The sequence below is a fragment of the Kogia breviceps genome, chromosome 9 (assembly GCF_026419965.1).
Source record: "Kogia breviceps isolate mKogBre1 chromosome 9, mKogBre1 haplotype 1, whole genome shotgun sequence".
Classification (NCBI taxonomy): domain Eukaryota; kingdom Metazoa; phylum Chordata; class Mammalia; order Artiodactyla; family Physeteridae; genus Kogia; species Kogia breviceps.
The window spans coordinates 18,494,175-18,504,860 of NC_081318.1; the positions used below are offsets into that span (position 1 = coordinate 18,494,175).

Consider the following 10,686-nt stretch of genomic DNA (forward strand, 5'->3'; position numbering starts at 1 on the left):
CTCACAATAATGCAATAAGTAGGGTACAAAATTCTAGTCATGTAAAATGCAATTATTGCAAGTTAATGAATGACTAAAGCAGGCCTGAGAGGTTGGGTATTATGGGGTCTTATTGAGAAAGTCAAATCCCTCCAGGTCCCAGTTGGAGTTTGGCACTATCTGGCTGGCATTTACCAGATCTGACTTAAATACTAATGGGTCCAGTCTAGTCCTGAGACTCCCTGGGACTTGTAGGACAGCAGCAGTGATTCCCAGATTTCCAGTTAGCTGGTACCCATCTTTCCAGCTCAATCCAAAAATGCAAATCATCACAAATGGCTTGAAACAACATCCACTTACGATCTCACATTTTCTTCCTCCAGTAGGGAAGAGTCCTAGACTAAGGACCCTTGGCCCTAGAGAGAGAAAGATGGCTGGTGTGAATAATCACCATGGCTACCATATGTAGATGAATATTACTCCAGCGATGGTTCCAAGGTTGACCATCAGTCTTCTCCATGTGGGAGACAAGGCAGCAGGATTTGAAAGCTTCATGTCTTACCCATGGGCTTTGAAGCGTCAGTATTTTTGCAAAGGTTGATCCAGTGCTGGGTGGCTGAACCGGAGTAATTCCAGATGGTCAGGCATGTTGCTGTATTTTTTTAAAGTTACCATATTTTCCCCACTGTTTGAGTATGCCAGGCACATTGCATTACATGCATTTTTCTTTCTGATGGCTTTAAAAAATATATATATATATCTTTATTGGAGTATAATTTTGGGGAGTATTATTTTTTCCAATAATCTTTATTGGAGTATAATTGGAGTATAATTTTATACTCTTTATTGGAGTATAGTGTTGTTAGTTTCTGCTGTACAACAAAGTGAATCAGCTATACATATACATATACATACATCCCCATATCTCCTCCCTCTTGCGACTCCCTCCCACCCTCCCTATCCCACCCCTCTAGGTGGTCACAAAGCACCGAGCTGATCTCCCTGTGCTATGCAGCAGCTTCCCACTAGCCATCTGATGGCTCTTCTTAAAGAATGTCAAGAGAAAGGTCAAATGCCTCGCCCAGGTCTATCTGGAGAGCCCAGAGGGCTGTAAGCCATAACAATGATGCCCTTGGACTAGCAGTACTGGATCAATTTCTCCTGCCTGAGGTATGGGTGACACTCAATCTGTAAAAGCGAACAATTCTCATCACTAGGAAAGACCGACCACCTGCTTTTTGAGCTGCTCATAGGGAGTTCTACACACACAAAAAAAGACTGTCAAGCAAAAGCCTAACACTGCCCACTGCTAGCCTGGCTAAACCAGACCCCAAGAGCTGTCTCACATGACCAACAAAGCACCTGATGACTGACCTTCAAATGAGACTCAGTGCAAAGTATTGAACTTGCCTCCAGATGTTTAAGAAGTAATAGCGCAGGACCCTTACCCTTTACTAAACAGAATTTACTTGGTAAGCACTGGTTTGTATTTCAGTCTAGGTTTGTTCAAGAGCCTTTCGATCTGGAAGTGGTTGAAGTTGGAGATCCCAGTGTTTTTCACCAGCCCCTCGTCCACCAGTTCCTCCATGGCCTGTCATAGAAAGGGGCACCTTTGGGCAGTGCTAGAGGGACCCCAGGGATCCTGGCTTGGCTTAGTCCTCTCTGGGACAGGAGTGCCTGGTACAGGATCCACCGTCATAAGGATTAACCAAAGCGTGAAGGGGAATTTTCCATTCAGCCCATGGATAGAGAGGAAAGCAGGAGGAAAGGCTTTGAGGTGGGGATAAGCATGAGGTGTTCAGGGGACACTTCAGCCAGTGGTTCTCAAATGTGGCTGCAATTTGGAATCACCTGACAGCTTTAAAATATACTGATGCCCAGATCCTACCCCCAGAGTTTCTTATCAAATTGGTGTAGGATGTGGCCTCAGCATTGGGATCTTTAAAACTCCCCAGGTGATTTTAATGCATAGAGGTCCACTAGGGGTACATGATGTTGGTCTTCGAACTGGGCAAAAATGTTTACAATTGATGAGATCACAAGGTCCCCGAAACAACTGAGTTGGGCAATGAGATCACAAGGTCCCCGAAACAACTGAGTTGGGCAATGACACAATGTAACAGTTTCTGTGTAGCATAGAGCAGGTATAGGGAGGTGTATGATACATCTTGACATCATTACACTTTTTTTCTCCCATCTGCTTCAGGGTGTTCAAGGAGGTTTCTATTGAACTGGTTGTGGGTCCACATAAACATCAGTTGCTTCAGTCCTGCCTTTTCATCTTGGATCCTCTGACCTTGGTCATCAAAATCTTTTCACGCCCTCAAAATCTTTCATTTAGCAGTCATTCTCAAATCCATTCTAAGGATACAGCACTGTGAAAATCAGGGTACTTTTTACAGAGAACAATGACATAGTTGCCACAATGAATATTATCGTTACGAATGAGGGCAAAAACTCTTGTGGAACCAACACTAGAGTGTGTTAGTCTACATATCCCACAAAGAACAATTCCTAAGATATTTCAGAGGTCGTGTTTTACCAGGGTAATATATATGACAGAGCCTTCTCGTCAAATTTAGTGCAAAATCTGAGTCTACTGAAACCTTAGGCTATGTTGTAGGTTTTGCCACAATTTTCATTCTCAGGAATAAAACATTCATTGAGTTGAGTCCATATAATGCACATAAACCATTATATCATTCATTAAATCATCATCATGAAATATTTCTCTTACAGGAGTTTGTTCATGGTAGGAAAATAAATATGTTGCCTTTTTAAAAAAATATAGTTAAGCACCAGAATTTGCACTTCTTTTTGTGGCTACAATTTTGTCACTAGCAAAAAGAAAGTAATATGTTTCCTTGAAGATCCAGGCTTAATATATTTATTTTAGTGAACATATCAAACAAGTATTTAAGACTATGTACTTGGATAATGACTTGTGTGGTCATTAAGGTAAAAATGAATATGTAGAAATAAGAAAAAACAGCATTTTTCAACTTGTAGTTTGAACCCACTTTTGAGTATGTGGGCTCAGACAGCTCATGGCTTTTACAGCAGTGATGTTCTGTCATATTTATCATGGATTTATATTTAATTATATGCTCAAGATAACAGAATGTATGACAAATAGAGGTCTTCATAAGATTTTCCCAAGACTATTTGATTTACTTCCACGTATAGTCTCTTGCTCATGAGATATGATATTGCCAATAGGTTATTATTTAGTATGGCTCATTGCTTTTTTTTTTTTTTTTTTTTTTTGGTCGTACCACACGGCACATGGGATCTTTAGTTCCCCGACCAGGGACTGAACCCTTACTCCCTGCAGTGGAAGCAGGGAATCTTAACCACTGGACTGCCAGGGAAGTCCCTGCTCTTTTATTATTGCTAATTTTGACTTACAGAACCTAACTGCAAATGATAAATTCTTGTCGAGGAAATCAAATGGTAATTCTGAAGATCTTTACCGTATGGCTCTTGATCCGGTTCCTTTTTTGTTTTCCTTTTACATACAACCTAGAGAGCTTCCTAACAGTCTTAAAAATTCACACATAGAAATCCAGGGAGTTTTCTCCGTACTTCCTTTTAACAGCCTTTCTGCTGTTAGAAGGCAGATTTAATGATTTACTTGCCAAAGACAATTCCCTTCAAATACATTTACAGGGTTGCTCACCTTGCCATCATGAAATGATGGCTTCTCTGCCTCAAAACCCTTTCCCTCCATCATCAAGTCAATTTTGCTGCCTAAATTTTCTTACTGTTACTTGTTAAAATTCAAAGCCACAAGAATGCTGTGCTTATAAATAAATAGCTTTGAACAAACAACCCACAGAAAAGTTATATTTCACTTAATTATAACAATTCTAAGACTTTCAGAGAGGTTAGGCTTAATACGTGTTCAACCTGTAAAAGACAACACAAACTCATAATTACATGTGCCCCCAAACTGAAAGCTGGCAAAACGACACAATGAGCTCTCGGAGTTTTTGTCACTATTCATTTGCAATTTGCTCATTCACTTTGTTCTCTCCTAGCATTGGCAAGAGATAACAACAGTTTCAGAAAAAAATGACCAGAGAAAGACTTCCATTCCTTAATTCAGTTTTGAGTACGAGTTAGGTGGAATGGGTCATTATTTGATCTGAGAAGCAGGACACTTCTCTCCCCTGATGTGTATATTTACTGTGTGCTGAGCACCGTGTTAAAGGTTTCAGTGGCCGTATCTTTGAGACAGAGACACCGCTCTGTGTCACACCATACGTGATCTGAAAAAGTCACCAATCTCTACGTCTCAGTGTCCTCATTTGCAAATGAGGATGATGCCAGTAATTAAATAAGCTGTGACTTCCTGTACTCCGTATGTGTCAGCTATCTTAATACTTAAATGACCATGTCCTAAAAGATATATATTATTAGTATCTATTAGAAGATTTTTTTTTAAGAGGCAGGAGCAACTGAGGCTTGGAGGAGTTACATAACCAACACTAGGTTACTTAGCTAATCAATACATGCAAACCCAGGTGAGAGAGCTGGGAATTCATGTCCCTCAGCCTCTCAGGCACAGGCAGCTGCAGAGCCCCAGGCAATGAGCTCTGTTTCTTCACTGAGGACTGGCTGCCATACTTGGGCACGACCATACTTGGGCTTTTCTCCAAAATGGCATTTCCAGTGCTTTGGTTAATGAGAAGGTTGAGTCCTGAAAAATTATTATGTAAGAGCTGCCCTGGGAGGGGAACCCTCAGCATGGAATCAGGACCAAGGTGATGTGGCAGTTGCGGTTTGCCTGGGCTGCCAGAAATCATAGTCCTCTCAGACATAACACAGGAAACCAAGGCATGTGGTCACCTCCACAGCTGTACACGGACTCGGCCTCCCTTTCAGGCCAGTGCCTTTCTGCTCCACCGTCTCATCCTGACAACCTTCCCATGAAGTCCTGAAGTGCAAGACCTCCTGCTTTGGCTCCCCCTGGTCTCCGGCCCCCAGCTCCCTGGCCCCCAGCCCTAGCGAAGGTGCTATTTTCCAGCACCTGCTTGGGAACTAGAGATTGGGGCAGGGAGTAGCTTCAGCCTGTAATCCCTGTGGCCAGTGAATAAAATAGAGGTCCAGATAGTCCAGTTTCAAATATTTGAGGGGCTTCTGACAGGCTTCCCTGACTAGATGCTTCTCCAAGAAGGTGGGCCACAACTGCAGAGAGCACAGCATTGAGGTATCAGCACTGGACAAAGAAGGGGCCATATCATACTCGCTCTCCCTGCTTTTGGACCTTCACCCTGATCTAACCCAGGGGCATGCTGTTTACAGCACCGTTGGTTAAGATGAACAATCCAGGGATCCAAGGTCACCAGGTTGCTCAGGAAGTCAATGACCCCTCTTAAGTGTCCAGGGCAAGTTATCTTTTCAACTCTCCTGGTGTTCTATGTATCTCTTACATTGCATAGCGTATTCGGGCATGGATTCACTGTTTGTTTGCATGTACCTTTCTCTTCCTCCGCCGTAGGCTTTCTGAAGTGAGGAATTGCGACCAGCTTTTAAGTTCTTAAGCCTTTGGAAGCAGGTGGTCCTCTCTCTGCTCTCCCACGTGTCCAAGCCCATGGGCTCCAAGTGATGGCTCTGTAAGGAGTTTATCCACACTCAACCACTGCATACAGTGGAGCCTATTTGTCCCCCTATAGATACATGCACTTTCCAAGTACCTGTAACTAGTGCCTTTTAGCATGTTGGATATAATACAGATTCAGTGATTCTCAACCCCCTCTCACTCGATCCCCCCCCACCTTTTAAATAACATTTTGTTAACTTGCCTTTTACTAGACTGAACTAAAATGAAATTCATATATGACAATACAAAACGCTCCCACCATTTTCCAAAATACCTGCTGGCTGAGAACGTCTGGGCCACAACCACTGAGACCATAGTGCTGAAAGGTGGAGCTTCAGGATCCACTTCTGACTGCAGCCTTAGCTTTTTTTTTTTTTTTTTTAAATTATTTATTTGGTTGCACTGGGTCTTAGTTGCAGCAGGTGGGCTTCTTAGTTGCGGCACGCGGGCTCCTTAGTTGTGGCTTGCATGTGGGATCTAGTTCCCCGACCGAGGATCGAACCTGAGCCCCCTGCATTTGGAGCATGGAGTCCCAGCCACTGCGCCACCAGGGAAGTCCCAGCCTTAGCTTTTAACTGCCACGGGGCAGATGGAGCCTACTGATGAGGAACGGGGATGCTAAGGGCGCTGCCGTGGCTCAATGGAGCCGTCCGCACAAAGGGAAAACCCGGTCGAGATGGGTAGGCTAGCAGTAGCGTCTCCGCACACCAGTACTGAGCTAGAGTGTGGATGTTTGTATCCAGGGATGTTATAAAGGCAGCGGGGGAAATGAAGACGGCTGGGGGAAATGACCAGAGTACTTAGAGCAAAGGCTGGCGGAGTTCGGGGTGCTGACCAAATCCAATACTGCCGCCTGCCTCGAAGTGCCGTCCTCCCACCTCTTGCTTCACAACCTTCTCTCAGATCTTCTCTTGGATGGCTTCCCCCGACCCCATGCTCGTTCTTGTAGGCATAAGCACAGTCAAAGTGGCGACATCCTACGCCAGTGGCTACCTTCACAGCCTCTCTGACTTTGCCTGGGGTAGACTGGAAGGAAAAGAAAAGACCATCGTAGACTCTTATCCCCAGACCACCTTCAACAGGCTCTCCTATACAGCCCAGCTTCTCCAAACCAAGGTTTCCCTGGGGTCCCCTTTTCCAGGGGACACCTGGGAAGAAAACGTGCTTTGGAAAACTTTTCAAAAGAGAAGGAAGGAAAGTGAATTAACTTTATGATTATAGCCTCATGTCGTATCCTAGCTCAAGCCCACTCCCTTCTAATCCAGGTTCACCCTCCAGCCGGGAAATGTCTCCAGGTGTGTGGAAGAGACTGCAACCTCTTTCTAATGACCAGGCTGAAGACTGGATTTTGGAGTAACTCAAAGGAATCTTCAGAGAGAGAAAATGGTCGTTACAGCATAGATCCAGGCTCATTGCACACTAAGGGTGTGGCCTGAGCAGATTACTTAACTTCTCTAAACCTAGTCTACAAAATGGGAATAATAACAATAGCACCTGCCTCGTGATGTCATCGTGTTAAGGGCCACAATGAATGTCAAGTTTGCAGCACAGCGCTGGGCACACACCTAAGAGTCAATGGACGCAAGGCATTATATTACTGTTGTTTCAGAAAAAGGAGAAATAGAAAACCTTGTAAGAATGGGGTTTATTCCTCCCCCCCACCCCTGCAAGGCAAGAAAGACAGAAAGAAAGAAAGAAAGAGAGAGAGAAAGAGAGAAAGGAAGAAAGAAAGAGGAAGAAAGGAAGGAAGAAAGAGGAAGAAAGGGAGAAAGGAAGAAAAAAAGGGGAGAAAGAAAAGAAGAAAGAAAGAAAAGGAAGGAAGGAAGAAAAGAGAGAAAGGAGGGAGGGAAGGAAGGAAGGGAGGGAGGAAGGGCATTAAAAATACCACATTCTGGGCTTCCCTGGTGGCGCAGTGGTTGAGAGTCCGCCTGCCGATGCAGGGGACACGGGTTCGTGCCCCGGTCAGGGAGGATCCCACATGCCGCGGAGCGGCTGGGCCTGTGAGCCATGGCCACTGAGCCTGCGCGTCCAGAGCCTGTGCTCCGCGACGGGAGAGGCCACAACAGTGAGAGGCCCGCGTACCGAAAAAAAAAAAAAAAAAAAAATACCACATTCTGTCTAATCTAGTAAAGCCAAACAATGAAAAAAAAGCACTTAATACTGACCTTTCACAAAATCTTTTTCAAACCTCTTCTATCATCATGAAATAATAAACACATTCAGAAGCACCCCTGGGGACTTCCCTGGTGGTCCAGTGGTTAAGAATCCACCTACCAATGCAGGGGATGTGGGTTCCATCCCTGGTTGGGGAGCTAAGATCCCACATGCTGTGGGGCAAGTAAGCCCGAGCGCTCTAGAGCCCACGCTCCAGAACCAAGAGCCCGCGCACCGCAACCTGCATGCCCCAACTAAGACCCAAAGCAGCCAAATAAATAAATAAAAATAAAAGAAAGAAGCATCCCTGGATACCCCTCCCAATCACTACACCCTACTTTACCTTCACTGGTAAATACATAAGCCTTAAGAATTACATCTTCCCTACACCTTGAAAATGTTTCCCTTCATAATCCTTACATCTAATTATGAAATTCTAAAAATAATTTCTTGGGTAAACTTTTTATTTATTTATGTATTTATTTATTTATTCCAGTGAAAAATCATTTATTAGAGTAGATCCAGCATAGTTTTGTAGGGCTAGAAGAAGAAATATTGATGAAGCATAGTTGAACTTAGTAATCCAACTTTTAAGTTGTCTTTTAAAAAGTAATCATTGTACAAAAATAAAGACCAAAAGTATATGGTATCTTTGATAAATATGGTGTCAAGTACTTGGCATCACATTGATTATATCTTTATACAGTACTGCTTTGAGTGCTATATTCTTTTTTTTTGAATTTTTGAATTTTATTTATTTTTTATACAGCAGGTTCTTATTCGTTATCCATTTTATACATATTAGTGTATATATGTCAATCCCAATCTCCCAGCTCATCTAGCTTTATTTTTTTTTTCAGATTAGTGGGGTTTTTAAAATAAATTTATTTACCTATTTTTGGCTGCGTTGGGTCTTCCTCACTGTGCGCTAGCTTTCTCTAGTTGCCGCGAGCTGAAGCTACTCGTGATTGCGGTGCGCGGGCTTCTCACTGCGGTGATTTCTCTTGTGGAGCACGGGCTCTAGAACGCGGGCTTGGCAGTTGTGGCTCACGGGGCTTAGTTGCTCCGCAGCATGTGGGATCTTCCCAAACCGGGGCTCGAACCCATGCCCCCTGCACTGGCAGGCAGATTCTTAACCACTGCGTCACCAGGGAAGTCCCCTTTCTGGGTAAATTTATACGAGGTGAGCAGATTCACTGGAGATCTGGAAGCAATTATTTGTCACATCTGTGTCAAAGTCAAAGCTCTGATTTGGAGAAAAGCAGCCCTGTTCAAGCCAGAGAAGCTGGGATGAATCAGCTGGAATTAATCTGCTCGCCCAGATTATCCCAGAGAGCTTCCTGAGAATGACCCAGTCCTGGGACTAGGAGGGAGCCGACCTGCAAACCCAAGAGAGGAGATGAGAAAACCAGGTGCAGAGAAGGGCAGAGTCAGAGGAGAAAGACTCAACAGAGGGACAAGAGAGAAGAAGGTAAGCAGAGAACTGGAACTAGTTGGGATGGTGCCATCACGGACGGAAGTGAGAGCGAAGGCAGTTAGAAAGTGATGGGAAGACATTTTTTTTTTTTTTAAGATGTTGGGGGTAGGAGTTTATTAATTTTATTTATTTATTGTTGCTGTGTTGGGTCTTCGTTTCTGTGCGAGGGCTTTCTCTACTTGGGGCGAGCGGAGGCCACTTTTCATCGCGGTGCGCGGGCCTCTCACTATCGCGGCCTCTCTTGTTGCCGAGCACAGGCTCCGGACGCGCAGGCTCAGCGGCCATGGCTCACGGGCCCAGTTGCTCCGCGGGATGTGGGATCCTCCCAGACCAGGGCTCGAACCCGTGTCCCCTGCATTGGCAGGCAGATTCTCAACCGCTGCGCCACCAGGGAAGCCCGGGAAGACATTTTAAACGTATCCTAAGAGAGGCCCATAATCTGCTTCCCTGAGCACTGGGAGTGCCTTTCTGGGTTTTGCTAACTCACTCCAGCAACACCTGGGGAACCCGAGCTCCCCGACTCCCAGCCCAGGCGCCCCTCTCTCTGGGACCACCCTCCCTGTGGTCACAGCCGTCTCAGACTCTGCTATGCTCTGGAGATTGTTAAAGAGCAGGTTCCAACTTAGTAGCCTGGTTGGAACTCAGCTTCTGATTTTCTACACTCTCCCAGGGAGTGCTGATGCTGCCCGGGCCGGATGCACCCTAGGCAGCGTGAAGTGCCAGAGCCTCCTGAGCCCTCCCAGCCCCTCCTCGCAACCCTCCAGGCCACAGCAGCCAACCCAGGGCCCTCTAAGTGTCCCAGAGCCGGGGGGGGGAGTTGAGAGGGAAAGGCTGCTGAGAGAGAAATTGCCCAGGAAAGCAAGTGTGTTTTTTAGTCCCCGAACTGCTTAAAACTTGATACTTGCTAGCAAAGCTCTCACCACTGCTGGAAAAAGCCAGTCTTGGAGCTTTGCAGCCTGAATCAGCCCTGAGAAAGCAAAGCAACCTCGGTCCTGCCTCCAGGGCCCAACATTTACCTCTCCAAACCCTTGCCTCTGAGCTTTCCCTACCCACAGGAGAAAATATCCAAAGCCCCTCGAGGGAAGTAGGTGTCCAAATCCTTGCATACATACCTTCCAGGTGCCCAGGCCCAAGACGGGCATCTTGGCCTTAGTACTGAGCTCCACAAAGGTGGCCATGGTGAGTGCAAAATAGTCGTGAGGGAGCAGATTAGTCGACTTCTGCCCGGCTTAATGGTGCTGACTCTGGCTGCAGAGGGAGGAGCTAGAGGCTGGGGGTGGGCAGACATTTCCAACCCTGGAAAGAACAGGAAAGCCCTTTCTTTCAGCCTTTTGTAATATTGATTCGTGTGATTGAACTTCAAATATTGCAACCTTGTGTCCAGTTCTCCCTGATTCAAAATGCATGGATTATTTTATGAGAGTAACACTTAAAGATTGTATCCATTTTTATTTTCTTTTGCTAGTTTAAT

General features: G+C 45.2%; 1 pseudogene; it reads right to left on the reverse strand.

The window, feature by feature from the left end:
* Nucleotides 1–1,047: 1,047 nt before the first annotated feature.
* On the reverse strand, nucleotides 1,048–10,393 carry LOC131762989 (aldo-keto reductase family 1 member B10-like; annotated as a pseudogene).
* Nucleotides 10,394–10,686: the final 293 nt, after the last annotated feature.